The 22,478-nt window shown below is 41.3% G+C and overlaps 1 long non-coding RNA gene across 3 annotated transcripts in view; it reads right to left on the bottom strand.

The window, feature by feature from the left end:
* LOC121036190 (uncharacterized) overlaps nt 1-17,995 on the bottom strand; it is a 29,748-nt gene extending 11,753 nt beyond the window's left edge. Inside the window, exon 1 of one of the 3 annotated variants that reach the window (XR_005793266.1) lies at nt 17,691-17,995. This is a non-coding gene — a long non-coding RNA (uncharacterized LOC121036190). Of the gene's footprint in view, nt 1-7,383; nt 7,806-17,690 lie in introns of those variants that run through there. The other 2 variants (XR_005793269.1, XR_005793267.1) reach the window with 2 other exon arrangements.
* Nucleotides 17,996-22,478: the final 4,483 nt, after the last annotated feature.

The following is a 22,478-nucleotide window of genomic DNA, read 5'->3' as shown; positions in this document are numbered from 1 at the left end:
GGCCTCCTGGTTCTTGGCTGTGTTTGGTTGCAATACCTGTATATTCAAATGATCTCTCAATAAAAGAGGTGCTGCTGTGTAATATTGTCTCTTTAAACACTTGCCCATTCTGTGTGTGTATACATGCATGGGCATCCCTGCATAGGGATGCTCACACACACGTGCACGTGTGCACACACGCGCATACACACACTTAGTTGTCACTTGAGAGCTTTTATGCCCTGAAAGTCTATTTATCTGAACGTCGTCTGTGCTAGTGTTTAAGTTCCTTGATGGCGTAGATGACAGCGAATAATTTTATTGAATACTCTTGACACGCAGCATTACTCATCAGCTGGGCTTGATCAGTGCTCTCTGTTGGTGTCAATTCTCTGTATATTCTTGCTTCTCAAGCAAGGACTGGCAGCAAAAGCATAGCCAGGTTGCTTAGGAGAAAAGCAGAGTCAAAAATCCTTCCCCAGACCTACCAAATCAAAATCCACATTTTTAACCAGACCCCAGAAGAGTCCTATGCACATAGAAGTTTGAGGAGCACTGATACAGAGCAGGGGTTCTCAGACTTTAGTGCATCAGAGTCACCTGGAGTGCACACTGAAATACCAGTTTCTGGGCCCCACTTCCGGAATTTCAGATTCAGTAGTTTGGGGCAGGGTCTGAGAATCTGCATGTCTAACAAGTACCTGCTGGTGTTTGGAGACCAAGGCCAAGTCTTTTTGAGAACCACTGCTCTCAAGGAAGCTAAATGACAAAACTGTCAAAATGCAACGGCTTAATAATCAGAAAGCTGCATTTTAGCTTTTATTCTTCAAGTAGCTAGCTGTGTGACCTTGAGAAGGTTGTTTTACTGTCTCTCTTTTTCTCATCGGTAAATAAGATGATTTGAGGATCAGCTCAAGCACAGAACTTGTCTTCTTGGCATCTGTTTACACGTCTGGTCTCCCCTGTACATTGTCAGCTCCTTGAAACCAGGAACCACATTTTAATTATTGTTGTATCCCCAGTGAGACCATAGAAGTCTCTCAGCTGAATGAGTGAATAAATGAGCAAATAAAGAAATGAATCCAAGATAGGAGGTACAAGTTGTAAAAGCATTTTTAAAATGAAAGATATTATTGTTGTATATGGTACCTAGTTTTTTAAGATTGGTGATTAAACTACTGTCGTGTCAAGGACACTAATAGTAATAATAATAATAATCATAGCAGCAACAACTAACATTCATATGTTAGATGCAAAAACTAATACTTTTTTTGAATTTATTTTGAGAGAGACAGAGACAGTGCAAGTGGGGGAGGGGCAGAGAGAGAAGAAGAGAGAGAATCCCAAGCAGGCTCCACACTGTCAGCGGAGAGCCTGATGCAGGGCTCAAACCCACAGAACCGTGAGATCACAACCTAAGCCGAAACCAAGAGTTGGATTCTTAACTGACTGAGCCACCCACGCGCCCCGCAAAAACTGATAATTGAGGAAGAAGACATATCCAAGATATTGAATCCAGTAGGCATGAAACCATAAGATACCAGGAGGCATGAGTTGATATGTCTAGGGAGATGAGGATTAGAGCAATTAAACTAGACTCAAGGCACTGGGTGTTGTATGGAAACCAATTTGACAATAAATTTCATATATTTTAAAACATAAATAAATAAGTAAATAAAACAAACCTAAAAAAAAAAAATAAACTAGACTCAAGGACAACCAAAAATGCTACCAAACTTGTAGACAACATCTACTTTAAGGGTGGTACCACTGCTTGGGTGAGTCAGAGGATTTCTGGGAAAAGACTCTGCAATTTCATGCTTAGCAATTTAGCTTTCCTTGTGACAGCATTGCAAGGGTGAGCGGTGATGGGAGTGGCAAGTCGATTTTATATCTCCCTACATCCCAGTTCCTTGTATGACCTCAAAGCCCCAAGCCAGGTCTACGCCCCAACTCTCATTCCACAGGTCCTGGTAACTGCAAGGGACTCAACCTGGCTTAGAATCCTTCAGTTCCTAGTGAACAAGGTGCACCAGGAATGTTTCCAACTCCTTTGTTACCTTAGAAACTGTAAAGGTTTCCCTTACCACGTCTGATTGCAACAAAAGCAAGAAGCAAATGTTCCTGCCTGTGCCAAGAGAATAATGCTGATAGAAAGAAAGATTGGATCAACAGCTCTATATGTACGAAGAGCAGTTGAATGTGATCAGGGACCAGCATATCATTTTATTAAGAGAGAGTAGATACCCTTGGTACTTGAGAACTCAAATTTGTTTCCTCAAGAAGTTTTCATTTTCCTCTGCTGTGCACATCTGTCACCTACTTGCTTGCATTGATTTTTTTTTTTAAGGAAAAAAAATGCAGCATACAACTCGTCTACCATGTGGTGGGATTTAATTAATGTTTGGGAAGTATTTTGAGCTTCTTTGATGAAAGATGTTGGCTGCCACTCGTGTTCTTACTGCACAATTTTCCTGGTGGTTTTTAAGGTTTTAAATTGAAATAAAAATTCAATGGGATCTGAAACACTGATGATGGGTGAGTTTTTATTCAGTAAGTTAAAGAAAATAACACATTAGAATCACCTAAGCATACGAGAGTGTACCTGCAGCGTTGCTAAACTATAACCCAATATATCTGCAGAAGGAAGAAAAAAAAGATAACAAAGCCCAGAAAGCAGGTATTAGCTTTCTACCAATAGATAATTGTAATGCCACTGTGGGTTCCTGAAAGATACACCAATACAATTGCCAGGAGTCAGTACCTGGTCTTTTAGGCAACTTACTCGCAAAAGTTGAATATGGCCACTATTTGAATGAGATCAACAAGGAACAGAACATTTAAACAGAGCCAAATGTGGGTATAGCAGGCATCAACATCCATGTATTTGTGTATGCAAATTAGTTTAAACATTTGATAGGCTTCAAATTATTGTGAATGGCTTTTCCTTCTCTCTGATGACATGGAAATATCCTACCCTCCAAGTCCTCACACTTCCCTGAGTACCGCTTAGGCTCCCTTACTGGAAACACAAATCTAACAAGTTTAGTTAGCTGGTTGCTGAACCCATGGCTTATTCCCAGCCAGAAATTAGATAAAGGAGTGGGGCTGCTACAGAAGGCGCCCTGGTATCACCAAAGAGTGACATAGATGTTCTTGCCAAAGATTTCATTCAGCAGGCAATTCAGTCTCAGTGCTCACCGTCTTCAGTATCTGTCCAGGTTGGTTAGATGGCTCGCCCGTCAGTCAGCAATTCGGTAACACCTTATTATCTGCCTGTGTCCTGTGTGGCGCTGTCCCGTCATTCCAATGAAATTCCCATCTTCCTGGATGTATGTCCTGTTGACACACCGGCTGGGCAGGACCCAAGGACCCATCCCACCACAGCTTAGCGTAAGTGATGCATGGTCTGAACGCTCCCAAGTACCGAGAGCCATCGCCGAGCAGCCATTTGCCCGGGATCTGTTGGGTTTGAGTCTGAGCCCTGCAGTTCAGCACACTGATCTGGGTTCAAGACCTCCTTTCCTAGCTGACATGCATTAAATAACCCCAGCCATTTACTCATTCTTCCGGAGTCTCAGTTTCCTCAACAGTAAAATGCGCATTATAATGGGACCTAACTCAAAGGGCTGTTAAGAGGATGGCATGAGGCAAAACGGGAAGGCACTCAGGTTTGATACAGGTTGATATAGGAGACACGTAGAACTTGAAGGGGCTTTGACAGTCAACTTAACCTAACACCTCATTTTTTAAAAGTTCCAGAGAAAGAAGTGTCACAGACAAATGTTGGCAGAATAGGAAATTAGATGAAAGAAAAGAAAAACAATTTCCTATCTAGTCTATGCCAGAAACCTCACATCTACTATCATTATTAATCCTCAAAAAGTTCTCTGAGGTGGTGTTATCATTTTATTTTATTTTTTTTTGAATGGAAGAAAAAAGCTCAGAGAGGTTCCGTGAAGTGGTCAAACGCCACACAGCAGGTGCATGCTGGAGCTGAAAGGCAAACTCGTGCGCTTGAGTCCAAAGTCCACATCCATGCCTCTCTACTGTTTTGTCTCCATGTAGAAGGCAGGACTCCTATTTTTAGGTAACCTACTTGATACTGGGTATAAAATCCTTAAAACTAATCAGAACACACCCGAGCTATTATTACTGAGGGAGATTTAGTTGTATCCTAGAGGTGCTTAGTGGGACGGTCCCTTTTTAGCTGAAATCCGAATATCAACATGTTTCTTCCTAACAAAGGCAGAGAAAGGTGGCTGTTTACACATTCTGCCTTCATGTGGCAGAGAATGCTAATAGAGGAGAGGCACACAGACAGGGCATGGAGGGCATAGTCTGAGCAGACAGAGCCACGGTGCCAGGTAAACAATCCCAGAGAGAGGCCTGTCTTGGCAGTCGGAGGTGGGGATACTGCAGCAGGTACTGGAAGAGCCCATGTCTGTAGAAATCAACAGACAAAGGCTGTATTCAAAGGGAAATCTGAGGAATGACACCGGCAGAGATGGAAAAAATCTGCAGGTAGTAACAGGCCCCAGCAAAAGCCACCGCCATACCAGCACCGCCACATAGTGAGAACCTGCAGAACCTGAAAGCAGAGGTGTCCTGGCCGTGCGGAAGCAGTGAGTATTCCCTTAGTCACAGAAGGAACTGGAAATTTTCCCTGGTTCCCCATGGATCTTTTGCAGAGGCAGTTGTAGTTAATCACGTGGGATCTGAGATCAGACTGCTTGGTGTGGCTTCTTCGCAGCTTGCCAGCTGTGTGACCTTGAGCAAGTTGCCTAACCTCTCTGTGTAGCTCAGCTTCCTCATTTATAAAATGGGTTGAAAAGCTGTACCCACATCATAGGATTATTGGGAGGATTAAATAAATAAATTTGCACATGGATGGTAGTTGGAATAATTGGGGGCACCTAGTAAGAGCTCAGTAAACTGTAGCTGTGATTATAACTTCAGGGTTTGCTCAGATAATGAGATAGGATTTACGTCTGGCATCCAGTAAATACTGGATAAAGGTTCACTGTTATTTTATACTTGCATATATTTAACATTCACAAGCTTGGTAGGCATTAAATGGTTGGATTAACCCAACCAGTATGGTTGTAAATAGATATCTGGTCTGGGTAAACCCTACCTGACCTATGTCCACCAAGATTCTAGCAAAAGAGCAGATAACTGGGAAAGTGCCACTTCCCCACCCCCTCCGCCCACCGTGCAGAAGGCTGCTCCAAAAACAGATTTCTGTGTGGTGCCTACAATGTCATCCACTGATATCAGATTATGGTGCAGTTTCTTTTTCTGAAGACATTGGCAGTAAAAGGACACCAACCACAAAGCAGGATTCAGATTCTCTTCCAAGCAATCATATGTATTAAAGGTTATCATAGTATGTATATGGCACCAGATGCCCTCCCGTGAACCTTTTCCAAAATTCTCCCAGAGAAAGCTCTGACCTGCTGCTTTATTGCAGAGAGCTGCGGAGGTGGGGGGGGGGGGGCGCTAATAATACAAACAATAGGCACTTTATTTTAAAGGATCATAATGGGCAAAAGCTGAGAAAAGTGAGATTCGTGAAAAGCAGCAGGAAATTATACTGACCATCTTTGCACCACTCAATTGAGATTCAGAATGAGGTTCACCCAAAGGCCACCTTCCGACTGGTGATTTACATGGTATGAGTTAAGTAATAAAGCAGCCATGGAGGAAAACTTACTTAAAAAAAAATTGCTTCCTCTGCTGCCTGACTGGTGGGTGGAGAATGAAGCAAGACCATCTACAGAGAAAGCAGAGAATGTGGGGTGCATGTGGAGGTGGTCAGGAGAGAGAATCAGGTTAGGATGGCTTCGCCTCTAACCAAGAGGTTTTGAAATTATCCAGAAAGAAAAGAAGACCTGGAATCCTGAGGTCCATAAAAAATAAAGCAATACGCAGCTTTGTGACAAATAAGACTGCCAGCAGAAAATATGCTGTTTCTGGCCAGCTCTTCAAACCTACTGAATCATCTGCCCAAAGGCAAAGCATTTGTGATACTAAATAACCCAGTCTTAAAATGTCCAGTGTGAAATTTGTTTTTTTCTTAAAAGAAGTAGCTTTGTATTCTCAGGCTGTGTTTGTGTGCCCATGCAGTCTGGCCATTTTGAGATACGTGACCAGTCAAGGCAATTGAACCACATCAAGTAAGAAGTCTCCTTGGTGTGATAGCATGTTGAATTTCAGCTACACTCTCCTCTCAGGACCCTCAACCGAGTAAAGACAGCAATGTGGCTGACCAGCCGACCAGCCAGCCAGTCAGGTGGTTTGTTATTCGGTCAGGCTATCTACAACGCCCTCTGGAAGATTCTACAGGGTACAGTTGGGAACGAGTGGAAACCTGGTTTAAAGTGGTTACCAGATGACCAGCCTAGAGCCACTCAACCCCCAACACAGAGAACTTGAGAGCTGTGCGTCTTTAGTTTGACATGACTATTAGCCACTTTGATTCCTCCTGGCAGGAAGAGTAGAAGTGAAATTTGTGCAAATCTTCCTTTTGATGTAATGAAGCATTCCATAAACTGAAAATCTTAAGACCCAATTATAAAGGCCAAATTGCTATTTTACTTACTAAGATAAAAAGCTACAGTCTCAGTCATTTGCTTTTTGTAATTTCCCTTATCTCATGGATTCCTCACAATAAGTCCATGAGGAAAGTATTCGTTCTGGTCACGGATCTATCTGTTAGTTGCAGGTAACACAGACTCAATTCAGCTCAAACAAAACAAAACAAAACAAACAAACAAACAAAAAAAACAGGGAGGAATGAAGGTTGGGGATTATTGCAAGGTTAAGGTACAGTCTCACTGGATCTAAGAAAAACTGAACAATCAGGCTTCAGGACAGACGAGACAAAACTGAGGTAGTTCCGGGAACTGTCACTCTCTACTCCCACCCCTCTCTTGAGTCAGTGTCCACCATGGTCTGAACATTTGCAGTATGATTGGGATACAAAGATAACCCATTGTCAGGAACTAAAGTGAGGTGGCCATTGCCAGAGAAAAGGATTTGAGCAAAGCTTACCTCGCAAACAATTCTAGTATAGCATTACTATCTCCATTCACCACATAAGGAAACTGAGGCATAGGAAGGTTAGAAGGGCTTAATCTTACAGTTAGCAAGGAGCTCTAGGCCTCCTGAGAGAATGGGTGTTGCATTCAGACAGATGTATGTTGAAATCCTCTAGCTCACTTGCTGCTGGATCCTGGGCAGGTTTAATCTCTTCACACTTCAATTTCTTCACCACCAAAGTGGGCTCATGTCAAAGGTTTGTTTTTAGGGTTAAATTAGATGAGATGATCCATTTAACTCATCTAATTTGGTGCCCGGAATACAGCAGCATGCAAAAAACAACAATAGTCCTTCTCTCACCTGTGAAACCACATCCTAAGCTGCATCACAGTTGACCATGGAATGTAACTGATCTTTTGCTCTTCCTCCTCCAGTGCATGGGCTGCCACTCCCGGAGACTGCCAGCTCCTTAGACCATGTCTCCTCTCTCTCGCACCCCTCCCTGGGCTGGCTGAGCCCTTTGGCAGTCTCTCCAAATTCCTGTGGAATTAAACTGGCTGAATGCGTTCCACATGTCCCTCTCTTCCCTGCAAATCCATTAAGGACCACACCCCATCTTTACATTTCATTGTGTCTTCCTCAGGCTATCAGCTTCTCTGGGGCGCCAACATGGTTTTTTCTCTTTTTCCTTTTGTCTCTCTTTCATGGAGCTCCACCTGGAGGTCAGTGGCTTCGGTTTGTTATGAAGACAAATTTATTGCAGAAGAAAAATGGCCTCCAGGCGAGGCGGCTGTTCAACTTCAGATGACTCCAGTTAAAGAGAAGGAATCCTGAATTGTACTTCTTGGGTACATTATCATGGGATTTCTTTGTTGGGGGCGGGGGAGGGGGAGAGCAGGGAGGGAGGATGACACACAATTGTCATCTCACAAACTTCTTCTCCCAGTTACATGCAAAGTCTGGATGTCAACAAGGAGCTCAAGTATCTCCTAGACAAGGTGCTAACTTTGAAGAGAGATGTCCATCCCATAGGATGCATAAAAGATAGAAACAGGAACTTGCATTTGACACATACTATCTTGTGTCTGCACTTTACATACAGTACTTCATTTCCCCAGCAACCTTGCAAGGTTGGGGATATTATTCCAATTTTACAGATAAGGAACACTGAATAATAACCCTAAGCTATGCAATTAGTAAGGGATGTGCTGGAACCCAGCAAGGGGGCTGCTGCAGAGAAGATACCAGGTCAGTCTTGCTTCCAAAAACCATTCGTTTCCTTCTTTGATGTTTTAGGCAACTCACCTTGACCACCACTAACTGAGAGAGAAGACTGGTACCCAAGGGGACTGGCTGAGCAGAGCAGAAAGAAGGAATAGAGTTGTTTTGGAACAAAGCCACTAGTTGACCATCACTGAAAAAGAAGGATTTGCACCACTAGTTTGGAGCCGTTGAAAGACCATCATCAGCACGTGGGCATTTGGGCCAGACTGAACCAAACCCTATCCGTTATTACACATCCTTGCTAAGTCTCAAGTTTCCTCACTTGTTAAAAAGAAGAACGATAGTGGTGCCTACCTCACACAACTTACTGTAAAGAGTAAATGCAAAAGCTTGCATAAAGTGTTCCTTGCTTAGGAAAAGGCCTGTATATAGCAAGTACTCAAAAAATGTTAGCTATTTTTGGGGTCCCTGGGTGGCTCAGTGGGTTAAGCGTCCGACCTCGGCTCAGGTCATGATCTCACTGTTTGTGAGTTCGAGCCCTGCATCGGGCTGTGTGCTGACAGCTCAGAGCCTGGAGCCTGCTTCGGATTCTGTGTCTCCCTCTCTCTCTTCCCCTCCCTGGCTTGTGTTCTGTCTCTTTCTCTCAAAAATGAACAAACATTAAAAAAATTTTTTTAATGTTAGCTATTATCAATAGTGGACAATTTAAAATAAATGGGGATTACTTTGTCACAGAAATTGCTACCAGGATGATAAATAAGATGTCCTTCCTTAATGAAGAGATGTGATTCATTTACAAATAGCACACATTTGCATGTAGACAATAATGTGATAATATCATTAAATGCAGTTTGTTCCTCTAACAAGTTTGAAGGTACTACTTCCCATTGATGCTGAGCCCCACCCCCTTGTTTACATTGTTAAATTGCTTAGCAACCCCTCTTCTAGTCTTAAGTAGAGATAAAACAGTGCAATCAAGCAAAGGACAGGGGTCCCTGGGTGGCTTAGTGGGAAGAACATGCGACTCTTGATCTTGTGGTCATGAGTTTGAGCGCCATGTTGGGTGTAGACATAAAAATCACATTTATTTTAAAGTACCTTCTCATGATTTTGACTTTTTGTGACCTTGGATGATTCTTCATAGCCCTTGTGTAAGGTGAGGGCTGACCACAGTAGCTGGGTGTGTTGGTGGAAGGGTGAGAATCATCTTGGGAAGAGACGGGTCTCTGTGCTCTTGGTTGCAGATTTCCATCTCATCAATAATTCTTCACTTTCTCTTCTTTGCCTTTCAAATCTTGCCTAGCTCAACAATGAGAGAGAAAAGAAAGGTGGTAGTGATAAACTCTGCTTACATAGAAAAAGACAGAAACATTTACATCGTGTGTTTTCAAAGGGCACCAACCCAGTCTTTGTCTGTTACTGTATTGAGCAGAGAAATTCATGAGCCTATGACACCTTGAAATCCCATCAGTATCAATATCCCTGTGCCAAGGGTAACATTCTCAGCTTTTTGATAGCAGCCTTTCCTATCATTCACATTACCACACTGTGTGCCTCATCTGTAACCTCTTCTAGAAAAGCTCTTATCATTGGTACTTCATTCTAATTTCTGTTTTCAAACAAGGGAGGAAAAAAAAAGAGAGAAGCATGTATTCAATTTTATGATTGACTTATAAAACCTCAGGTAAGTTTTCTAACATGAATTTTTGAGGGCTGATCACTTGGACTGCTACAGCCAAGACTCCAAAATTGCTCTCCATTTCAGGTGGAATCCTTTCCATGCTATATTGTCTTTTTGCCTGTCTCTTTCTCTCCTCCCTCCTCTTGAATACTGGACTTGGGATCAGGAAACCCTCCGCCTCCAGATTTACCTCAGATCTAGTTTCTAGCCTCATTAGTTTGGGGCCTTGAATAAATCACTTTACCACTCTGAGCATCTATGTTTCTAAATGTCCAATGAGATTGCTGTATCACGTAAATGCCAAAGTCCTCCTCACCTCCAAAATTTCTAACCATTCATTTATCTGAGGACTTTCACTTTTGGACAGAATGTAAAGATCCCAGTAAGCTAACAGCAATACTGTAGCAAGAAGGAAAAAGAAATAGGTACATTGAAGACATCATTAAAAACACTGAAGAGTGATGGATGCAGAGAAATTAGACTGAAATTCCTAAGGAGTTCATAATCACCAGCTGCTGGCTTCCCAAGAAGCATTTGCCCACTGTGGGTATAGGCTGAAGGCTGGATTTGAGCCATGCAGGCCTCTACTGGGAAAATAGGAACACAGCAGAACTATTGGTGAAATGGGATTGAAGTAATGTATTTGGTATAGGATTGAAGTAATGGATTAGAAAACAGAGAAGTGCCAAATATAAGATCCATTCCCTTAAGGATGGTGGGGAAAGCTTATGTGGGCTAACCCAGAAAGAGAGAATAAGTTTTTTTTTATAATCTGCAGTGTCTAGGAGACAAAATCCCACTAGAAATAAGAGTTTTTGATGAATGGATTACAGTTCTTCCCTTTAAACCATTTACCAGATTTTGAACCTATGTGAAATGGGAGTGTCCAAATCTCTGCAGGCTCCTAACCTCTGAAGAGCAGAACTGTTCGAGTTAAGGTTACAAGGAGTTTCTAGGCTCCCCATTGAAAGCCCAAAGATGCCCTTTGCAGAGAACAGGGACCAAGTGGAGGGCAAATGGTTTATCTACCAAGATTTACTCAAAGCTGCAACCCAGCCTCACACCCAGCTCAATCCCTACCTGTCTGCCTACCAAAGGAAGGGAAGAGTCCTTGATGGTACAGGATTTCATCTGAGCATTCTGGGATTTTTTTGTTTTGTTTTGTTCTGGATTATTTTTGATACCCAGTTTCTATAATACAATTCAAAATTACTAACATGAGAAATGAATGGAAGATGTGATTGATAATCAAGAGGAAAAATCAAATAATAGAAGCATACCCACAGATAATTCAAATGTGGTAATTAGCAGAAAAGGATTTTAAAATCATTAAGATTTTGATATGAAAAAATAGAGGAGAAATGAAATAAAAGATTAAGAATTTCAACAGAGAATTGAAATTGTTAAAAAAATCAAATAGAATGGGAGGGAGGGGAGGGTGGGTGATGGGTATTGAGGAGGGCACCTTTTGGGATGAGCACTGGGTGTTGTATGGAAACCAATTTGACAATAAATTTCATTAAAAAAATTTAAAAAATCAAATAGGTATTCTAAAACTGAAAAAATACAATAATATATTATTTAAATTGAACAATTAATTGGGTAAGTGTAACAGTACATATACCACAGATTTTTTAATTCAAAGACAAGATCATTTTTTAAAAACAGTAGCCCAAGTTGAAACACAAAAGTGAGGGAAAAGAGTAAAAAGAACAGAATAAAATATAAGAGACATATGGTATACAGTAAAAAAAAAAAAAAAAAAAAAAAAGAAAAGAAAATCCAATACACATATAATTGAAGTCCCAGAAGGAGAGGAGAAGGGGACTGGAAAAGAGCAATTGTTATAGAGAAAACAACTGAGAATTTTCTGAAATTTATCAACGATATCCACTCCACTCACAAATTCAAGGAAGGGAAACAGGGAACACTAAGAAGAATAAAAACAATGAAAACCACATTTAGGGACATCATATTCAAAGTGTTGGGAAGTAAAGACTAAGAAAAAAATCTGAAAAGAACCAAAGGAAAAAGAGACACATTCCGTTCAATGTCACAAAGAGACTGATGGCTGACTTTTCAATAGGAACTATGGAGGGGTCCCTGGGTGGCTCAGTCGGTTAGGTTTAGCGTCTGACTTCAGCTCAGGTCATGATCTTCCAGTTCATGAGTTCAAGCCCCGCATCAGGTTCTGTGCTGACAGTTCAGAGCCTGAAGCCTGCTTCAGATTCTGTGTCTTCATCTCTCTCTCTGCCCCTCCTCTGCTCTCTCTCTCTCTCTCTCAAAAATAAATAAACATTAAAAATAATAATAAAAACATAGAAACTATGGAAGCCAGAAGATAATGCTTTAACATCATTAGACCTGAAAGAAAAATGCAACACTGAATAAAATTATATCAAGTGAAACTGTACTTCAAAAGTTAAGCCCAAAATAAAGATATTTTCCAACAAAGTAACTTTGACTGAGTTTGGCTCTGGAAGAACCATAAGATTTACTAAAGGAAAATTTTCAGGCCAAAGGAAAAGAATCCTGGATGGAAATAGTAAACTATGGGAAGAAATGAGGAGCACTATAAAGAATAAATATGTGTACAAGATTTTTTTTAATATCAACTTTTTAAAAGAAAAATAAGAAAAGATTATTGAGAGTATAATGTAGGAGTCAAATGTTAGCTAGTGTCACAAAGAACCAGAAGATCTAAATGAGATTAAACTATTATTGTAAGTTTCTTGAGTTACTTGTGAAATGGCAAAAATGCTAACCTACAAGATGTATTGGGAAGCTAGGAAGGCACAATAATTTTCTAGGAAAAAAGACATAAGAAAATGAAGAATGTATAATAAGAAACTACTAGAGGAGAAACATGGAAAATAAATACTTCAAAAGAAGGTAAAAAAAAAAGGCATAAAAGAACAAAGCATAAATGGGAAAAATAGAAAAAATAACAAGTAGAAATAATTAAATGAACTATGTCAGTAATTTTATACATACATGGACTAAACACTCCAATCAAAAAGGAAAGATAAAATGGATTTTTTTTTTTAAAACACAAGACTCAATTATAGGCCCTTTATAATAAACATATTTTAAAGTTTAATATATTTATCTGGGAGGAGTAAGGCAAGGGCTTTGCAGATTAAGTGCCCTGGGTTTGAATTCTAGCATCTAATTATAAACTGTTTGAACATAGGTAAGTTACATAACTTCTCTGAGCCTCAGTTTCCTTATATAATAAAAGAGCAATAATACTTATCTGAAAGGGTTTTTGTGGGAATGAAATAAAGTTAATGAGAAAAACCAGAACAGGCTAGAAAAGCCTCAATTAGTAATAGGTATTACTGTTACTGTCATCACCACCACCAATGATCCCAGTTTCTCTTAGGGAGGAGCTGTAATATTGTGGTTAATGGCTTGGGTGCTGGAATCACACTGGTTGGCTTTTAATTCCAGCACTGTCATTTATTAGCCACGTGACCTTGAGTAAGTACTTAAACTCCTACACCTTGGTTTTCTCACCTATAGAATGGGTACCTCTCAGAATTGTGAATACAAAAATGAGATCATCTATTAAGACACTTAACACATTGCCTGGAACATGAGTGCTCTCTACACAGCAGCTGGAGTGACCATTAAAACATAAATCAGATAACGCCAATCACTTGCTCAAAAGCTTTTCGTGTCTTCCCGCTGCACACAGAGTAAAAGCCAAAGCTTTACAATCACCTACCAGGTCCACGAAGATCCATTACCTTTTCTGAACTCACCTACTAGCTACCCCCTCGTTTATGCCACTTACTTTACACACCTGTCTCCTTGCACTCCCTCAAATTAATCAGGTACGCTACCTTCTCAGGGCTATTGCACCGACAGAGTCCTCCTCCTGGAGAGTTCTTCCCTCTGCAATCTCCATCCCACCCCTCAGATCAGCATGGCTTGCTCCTTTACCATTTTTGGGTCTTGCTCAAATCCATTATTCAGTGAAGGTGTCTGGGACGACCCTATGTAAAATTGTACCTCACTATTTCACCACTTCCAGTCTTACTTCCTTGGTTTATGTTTTTCCTTAGAAGAAATCACCATCTAATTTTTTTTTTATTAAAATTCTTTATTAGTTTGTTGTATGTTTTCTCCCATTACAATATAAGCCCATGAAGGCAGGGATTTTTGTCTTTGACCCTTATTATGCCCTGTAGCACTGAGACATCTACCTGGCACATGGTAGGCACTTAAAAAATACTTATTCAGTAAAAGAATTTAAAAGTTAGGGGCGCCTCGGTGGCTCAGTCGGTTAAATGTCTGACTCTTGATTTCGGATAAGGTCATGATCTCATGGTTCATGAGATCGAACCCTGCGTGGGGCTCTGTGCTGACAGCCCAGAGGCTGCCTGGGATTCTCACTCTCTCCTGCTCTCTCTGTCCCTCCCCCACATGTGCACATGCACGAGCAGGCTCTCTCTCTCTCAAAATAAATGAACTTTTTTTCTTAGTGACCATTATTATTATTTGCTTGTCTGGTCATTTCTTCCTCCTCTTCCTTCTTTAGTAACCATTAGTGGTATGGAACTTGAGACATAACTGAGCTCAGCCATCCCTTCCTCAAGGGGTTCTCCCCTGAATTTCCCACATCAGTTGCTCCTGTTTTGCCTTCTCACAACATTGATCTCTGTTGTGTGGTTATTTGGTTTAAGTCTGTCTTTTCTACTAGACCTATATTAGTAGAGACCTCATCAATAAGTATACTTAGTACAGTTCTTGGCACGTAAAAAATACTCAACAAATAAATAAATGAATGAATGGTCGGAATAAACTCTTGCTTTATTTTGCCTATTGTAACACTAATTTTACATGTTACTTAACCCCTCTGGCTGTGCTATGTTTCGTTTTTGTTCATGATTAACAAGCTTTGGCATTTTTAATGTGCCATTTCCTTGTTGACACCGAACTGTGTAACTTAAGCTAAGCTGTGTTCTGGTAGGTATTCACAAATATTTTTCATTGATTTGTATTCAGAGTAAAAGATGAAAGAGCAATAGGTTGCCAGTTAGCAAAAATTCATTTACTCTTGTTCAGATCTGCGAAAGTATCCAATTAATATTATGCATGAATATTTCACAATAGAAGAATCCGGGAAGTTAGTCTAGTAATAAAAAGAACAAAGTGAAGATAGACGCATTCTTCTTTTTTGGGATGGAGAGATTATGGCAACCCGTAGTGCAGGCAAGAGGAAGGAACGGTCATTTATTGGGAGCCTGTCATATGCCACATTCCATGCAAGATACTTTGTATGTATGATCCCATTTGGTCCAAACCACGAGTGTGGTGGAGGTGAAAAAATGCCAGCAAGTGCAGACATGTATGCATGTGTGCTCTTATGCAACCATATTTGTAGGTATTTGAAATTAACAGGCTCTAGTCCTGTCTCTGCTTCATATTAGCTGCTCAAGCTTGAGCAGGTCACTTCATGCCACTGAGCTTTGGTTTCCACATTTGTAAAGTGTGGATCATAAAGCCTATCTCACAGAGCTGGTATTAAGATCAAATAAAATAATGGATATGAGCATTCTTTGAAATATCAAAAGCGTGTGTGTGTGTGTGTGCCTGCGTGGTGTTATAAGGATCAAAGCAATAATGTCACCCTTTGGATATCAAAATATATTTTCATTTTCCCTGGTGAAAGCTAGATGTGGGGTAAAGTCATATTGTATCAGCTTATTAACTGTTCACTTATTGCAACTCAATCTAATAAACATATTAAACACTTGTGATGTGCCAGACTCCGTAAAGCCAAGAAGAATAAAATGAACTAAGCATGATCTTGCCTCAAGGAGTTCACACTTGAAAGGAGGAAGCATACAGGTATAAAAATAACTATAAGATGCAAGGCAGAATATGCATGATTATATATATATATATATATTAGGGAATTACACCTAGTAACCTATACAATAAATATATATTGAATAACAGCTGTGGGCCAGGCACTGTTCTAGAACCCAACAAAACAGTAGAAAAGAAATTTTTTTTAAATAACTGGTTTTCGTGGGGCTTACATTCTAATGTGCAAAAAGGGAGAATAATCTCATAACCCACAGGATAAACAAACCAATCTGAGTTAACTGCTGTGCTGCAAATAAAATAGGGTAACGTGATAATGAGTTCTGAATGAGCAGCGGTCAGCTAAGGTTTCTGTCATCTGAGCTGAGGCCAGTATGACACCGAGGCAGCTTGGAGGAGAGCTTCTGAGAGAGAATTCTCCCTAGCATGCATGAAGCACAAGAGCCCGGAGTCTGTGGGCGCAAGGCTCAGAAAGAAGGCACCATGTGAAAGCGTGCTCTGACAAAACGTGAGGAAATGAGCGAGCTGAGAGCCCAGCAAGGGTGGATGGGGCCAGACCACATACCACATTTTGCTCTTGTGTAAAGAACTGGGGGGATCTAAGTGAAGCACAGTGGGGAGCCAAGGAAGCCAAGAAAGAAAGGAGTTGTGATCTGATTTCCATTTTAAAAAGAGCAATCTGGTTGCTATGTGGAGTGGGTAGGCTGCATCCAAGAGAGAGGGAATCCAGGAAGACCAGAAGAGATGCTATTTTTGCAATCCAGGTGAAGGATAAGCAATAGTGACTTGTAAGTAAGCTAGAAGCCAGCTAGATGTGGGGAGAGGGACAGATGCAGGATACATTTTGGCGGTAAGCCAACAAGAATTTGAAGAGGAAAAAGGTTGTTTCTAAAAGAAGAAGTCCTCAGTGTCTATCTTTAGTTCGAAATCCTTTTATGTCAAACAATAAATTAATTCTATAAATATACCTAATGTACATGTAAGCTACTATTATAGTTCTTTGGCTTTTTAATGGTAGTACATGCTTATTAAAGAATTGCAAAAAAAGAGAAGAGCAACAATTAAGAAAAACTATATACCTATATATAATATAAAATATGCTGTATACATATCTAAGACTAGAATGCCTACATTTTTCCCCGGAAATACGATTTGATCTTGTGTTTCTGAGGTGGTTGTGCTATATCAGATTGTGCCCACCCCCCACCCCCCGCTTTTTTTCTGTAGCATCTTTTGAAAACTGCAAAGTTTCCCAACATCAACACAAACACCAGATGTGGACATTGCTTCATGTAAGGGAGATAACTTCCACCCACTGGGGCAACGGGACTGGGAATGCCCAGTTATCTTAGCGCGTCAGGGGCTGGAGGGAGCACAAGTCCATCTCACCAAGGCCTGAAATACAATGCAATCAGACAGGTTGCTGTAAACCCATTCCCTTCCGTGCTTGGACGGGGGTGGAGGGAGGGTGCAGCTATTTACAGCAACAACTGTCTGAGCGAAGACTGCGTAATGCAGTCCCTTGGTGTGAGCGCCCCCCCCCCATCCCCCGCCCCGCAACTCCCCGTGTAAACCCTTGGGATTCCGTGGAGGTAAGGAATGGATGGGAGTGAGTCGTTGCGGGGCAGGCCAGGGAAGGAATACTGTAGAGAGCCGTGGGGCCACCGGGGCAGGAGGTATGTTCCCACTCCCCATCTCGTGCACCCGCTGGCCGGATGCAGCCTCCCGGAGCCCGCGGGGCTGAAATGTGGCATGCATCAGCTCCCTGCAGCATCCTCTCCCCTACGGCGCGCAGTAATGGATCTGTGCGTCCTAAAAGAGGAAGATAATGCCGGGTTTAGCGTATAAATAGCTGGTTGTACGCTCGCCCTGCGAAGCATTGATTGAGAGAGCCAAGCTGACTATTGATCTAATTTTAACTTACATTTTAGCACTCACCCTCTCCGCCTCCCTGCCGTTGTTCGGGGCGGTGGAGCTCGGGGCACCATCGTCTCCTGCGACCGCCAGAGGGCGGGCCACTCGTGTCCCCGCCGCCCTGCCCGTCTGGCCTGTGTTTACGCAGACACACAATGCCGGCCTTTATTGGGTCTGAAAAATAGGAGTTTGATTTTTCTGCGCCGGGATGACCTCATCACTCAGGAAAGTCAGAGGGAAACGGGGAATTGGATGACAGGCAGTTAGGAAAATAAAGGTTGCATTTCACCCCCTCCCACGTCACCACCTACACAGAGCGCTAGGGATGTGCTTCTGATTTTAAAACCACTTTGCGGAAGCCGGGAAGCGGAGGAGGGCGGTAGGAGTGGAATGTTAAATTCCTCTTGGTACCCTGCCACCGGGTGTGCTGAGGCTTCTGTTTAGGTTAGTGTCACCTATTGACCACCTCCAGGGTCTCAGTATTGAACTGTCACCAAATGCCAGGGGACCAACACTCTCTAGGAAAGAGTGGCATGCCTTTAAAATATTATTAGTTATTGCAAACATGATTCATCTGGCCAAGGTATATAAATAATGGTCATCAGCAGTTTTATACTGACTGGTAGCTTGGAAATTTCAGATCTGCTTATGACTTCAAATGAATAGTGTGGAAAGTAAAGCTTATCTACATTTTTGTTGCCACCTTTTGGGACCACAAACTATTGTAGGGCAACCTATCTGTGGTTAAGAAGGGAGACAGAAGACTGGAAAAGATGCCTCCCCAGAAATTCCCAGACCTAGAACTCTGCATTTGGACTTTCCTTCTGGGGTTGAGTGAAACATATCAAGAGAAGCTGAAACATATCAATAGAAGCTGATGTTTGTGTCAGGCATTCTACTAACCATTTTACATTTGTTGCCTCATTAAATCCTTAAGACAACCAATCAATTAACTTCTGTTATTATCCCCATTCTATAGTTGAAGAAATTGAGGTGAAGTCAGGTAGCTAGAAAAGAGCAGCCTCAATAGTGAGTGACCACAGAGCCCTCGCTCTTGATCACCATGCTACATGCCTTGAAGACATGCCTATTACTGGCAAAGTCTTAAACTTTCTGCATCTCTAAGCACAGGAGGCCATGTGTGAATACAGGATGGCAATTCTCAAGTAGGCAGCTAGGCCAAACCAAAAGCCTCTTCATAGGGTGAGCTCTTGAAAAAGTGAAAAATGTACAAAGAAATTCTCATCTGAAGCGTTGTTCCTGACAGTAGCTTATAAGCTGGAAATAAAGTGACCAGAAGAAGGAGACTTTCAGTAAAGGGCCTTCACTTGGCCAGTCATTCAGCAAGTATTTGCTTCCAGTGGCCAGGCCATAGTGGTGGGCACTGGGATACTATAAGGAAGAATATAGACATGGTCCATCACCTCATGGGAACTCCTGAGAGAGGAGGTCATAAATAAGTGAACAATAAAACCCGTAATTGTGATTTGTGATGATTGTAAAAGGGACATGATTTATTTGGGGAGGGGAAGATAAGGCAGGCCTGTCTGAGGAAATGACATTCCAGCACGGAGCTACGTGGAGAGCAGGAATTAGCCAGGCAGAGGACGGGAATGAGCACACCACAGACAGACAGGGAAGGCTTTGAGGAGGAGCCGGTGATGAATGGGAGAGAACTCTGTAGAGCTCACAGAGGGTCTTGTAAACCCGAGTGAGGATTTCAGACATCATCTTAAGTGCAATGGGAAGGAAGAAAGACCCCTTGATGAGTTTTAAGCTTGAGAGTAAAGTGATTTGATTTACATTTTAGGAAGATTACTTTGTGATGGGAAGAATGGGTGGGAGATAGGACAAGGGCAAGGGCATGAGCATCAGGAAGTTAGTACAGTAGCTCAGGGGAGAGATGACAGCAACTTGGATGAGGGCTGCCATATTGAAGACAGAGAGAAGTGTAGGACCTATTTGCGAGTTTCATGATGGCTGGATCCCTCAGGAGAACTGAGGAATAGCGAGGGGTCAGACACCTCTCCCAGTTTCTGGCTTGAGGCACCGAATCGAATGAGGCATCCTTAACACATCCAACAGACCCTAAAAGAGGAGCAAGCTGGGCCAACTATTGGCTTAACGAGTCTTTCTTATTTGAAGAGTAAAGGCTGCTGTCCATCCAGACGGAAAGGAGACTTCAAAAGGAAGCTTTGGGTGGTTGGCCACTTCCTCATGGAAATGATCTTTCTGTTGTTACCTCCACAGTCAAAAAGATAAGTATTAATATCATTGTGAGTAAAATCGAATAAGAAAACAAGGAGGCCGTCATATATGTTTTTGCTTTGTTATAAAACTGGGAGTGCATGAGCTCCAAAGGAACCAGAAGAACCAACCAGCAGCAACTCTTGGCTGGAAAAGGATCTGCAGGGCTAGTCAGCAGCCCTGCGGTTCACAGGCCCACATATGAAGAGAATCATGGAGCATCAGAGTTAGAAAAGATCACATTAACACCCATTAGGAAACTAAAGACAGAGAGATGAAGTGACTTGTCCAAGGTCACACAGCAAATCTGTAAGTGAACAGGGGAAAAAAATAGGTCTTCTGATTCTTTCCTATGCGGCTCTTACTTTCAGCAGTTAAGACTTTCTCTTAGACACACAAGCCTCTTCATAAGGAGATTTCTGGACTGTTGTTACACTTCCATCCAAATTCCATGAGAAATGCCTGTCCCAGAGTCTTCCTACCATTCTGCAATTCTCCAGATCAAGAACCCCAACTTCCCACCTCAGAGTTTGGCATCTGGCCAGGCAGTGCTGCCTGAAATACCAGCTCCTGGCAACAGATCATTGTTCCCTGTGTCAGAAGAGATGGATAGATTATTTCCTTCCTTCAGAGTGCTGGTAGGATGCACTCTCGCCTTTGTGGGAGGCTCCCAATTATAAAGGAGGAATGGATCACCTGCTATGCACAGACCTTTTACCTACAGAGTTCTGTTAAGTTAATGAAGTAAACACTAGCTGTTCCTCTCCTTCCCCATTCTATTTTCTTGTCTTCCTTTATTTGAAAATGTTAGAATTGGACCGGAACTGAAAATCATTATCTTATGCCAAAGAAGCCCTTCTGCTTTAGAGTCATGGATGTGTCTGGTTTTTTTCCTATTGTGTGTGGAAATGTGAGATGCAATCAATTGACCAACAACTTCGACTTATCAGGAGTAGAAATATGATTAAAGTTACTACTACCAATTTAAAACAAGAAAGGTGAAAATGGTTTAAATCCATCTATCACACCATTTTGAAATAAAGATTTTCATAGTTATGATTAGTGGGGGTATTTAATAATTATGAATCTTAGGTGTTAGGTATAAATAGTCCTCACTGCTCAAATTCGCTATTTCCTTTTATTTTTTTAAAGATATTTTTATTATGGTGAAACTTACATAACATAAAATTGACCATTTTAAAGTGTACAATCCAGTGGCATTGAGTTCATTTAAATTGTTGTGTAACTACTTCCTCTGTCTATACCCAAAACATTTTCATCACCACAAAGAAAACCATGTTCATTGTATTCTTGAACAATATGGTAGACCAAAAATGCCCTGAAGTCTCCTCTGAGGAATTATTAAGTCACTCCGATTTGACCCTGGGAAAATCACCAATCATTTCTCAGCCTCAGTTCCATCATTCAGAAAATAGAGGAGTTGGATTAAGATGACTGATTCCTTTTAATCTCTTCAGGTGGCAAATATTTATGTGTTTATAAATCTTGTTCCCCCAATTTTATTGAGCTATAATTGACATGCAGAGCTGTGTACGTTTAAGGTGTATAGCATAATGCTTTCAAGCAGTAAATACTATTGTTTATATTTACACAACGTCCTTCTGAAATATTTAATTTCCAGAATTATCACAGTCTCTATTACAAGGACAGTAATATTTAATGTCAGTAATTTTCTAAAGAAGACCGCATTCCAAACTGTGATTTTCAGAAAAGCATCTGATGGCATTTCTCAGCAGAGATTGACATTTATGCAAGAGCAAATAGCCATAATGATTTCTCAAATAAACAGCGGGGTAAAAATAATGGCATGAGGAAATAGTTATGAATTGTTCCTACAATATAGAGTTTAATCAGAGAACTATCCATAGTTTAATCAATTCACTTAAATGCTAAACACTCCTTTAGTATTCAGTCATAGCTCCTTGGAACAATTCTTCCCATGTTGACTAAAGGAGGTTTAATTTTTATTTATACTTGTCTGCATTTTTAATTATTTCTACATTGCATGCATGTGATTTTTTTTAAGAGCGAGAGAGAGCATGCATATGCACATGTGAGCGACAGAGGGGCAGAGGGAGAGGGAGAGAATCTTAAGCAGTCCCCACGCTCAGCGCAGAGCCTGACGTGGGCTCACTCTAGCTCAAGACCGTGAGATCAAGACCTGAACCGAAATCAAGAGTTGGACGCTTAGCCAACTGAACCTATATGTGACTTTTATTAAGAGAAAAAAGCAAAAGCATTAAAGAAAATTCATCCCATATAAAAAGAGACCACCTCAAAATCAGAAGATTGTTGCCTAATGGAAAGATGCTCCTTTGATATTAATTTCCAACAAAAGTCATTTGGGGCAAAATGCCTGTAAAAGCAGGGAGGGCCAGCCATGTAAACAATAGGAAGAGCTTGAGAGTTGGGAATACTTTAATCAGGCTGCCTGCCCTTCAGTAGGAAAAAAAAAAAAAAAAAGTGTATTCTTTGAAAAATCACAGTTATTTGGAATTTGCCCACCAACATACACACTGAAATGACACTG

Source organism: Herpailurus yagouaroundi, unplaced genomic scaffold (assembly GCF_014898765.1).
Source record: "Herpailurus yagouaroundi ecotype Mexico unplaced genomic scaffold, PumYag 162, whole genome shotgun sequence".
Classification (NCBI taxonomy): Eukaryota; Metazoa; Chordata; class Mammalia; order Carnivora; family Felidae; genus Herpailurus; species Herpailurus yagouaroundi.
The sequence above is the reverse complement of the archived record's forward strand: the minus strand, read 5'-3'. Positions and strand labels throughout refer to the sequence as shown.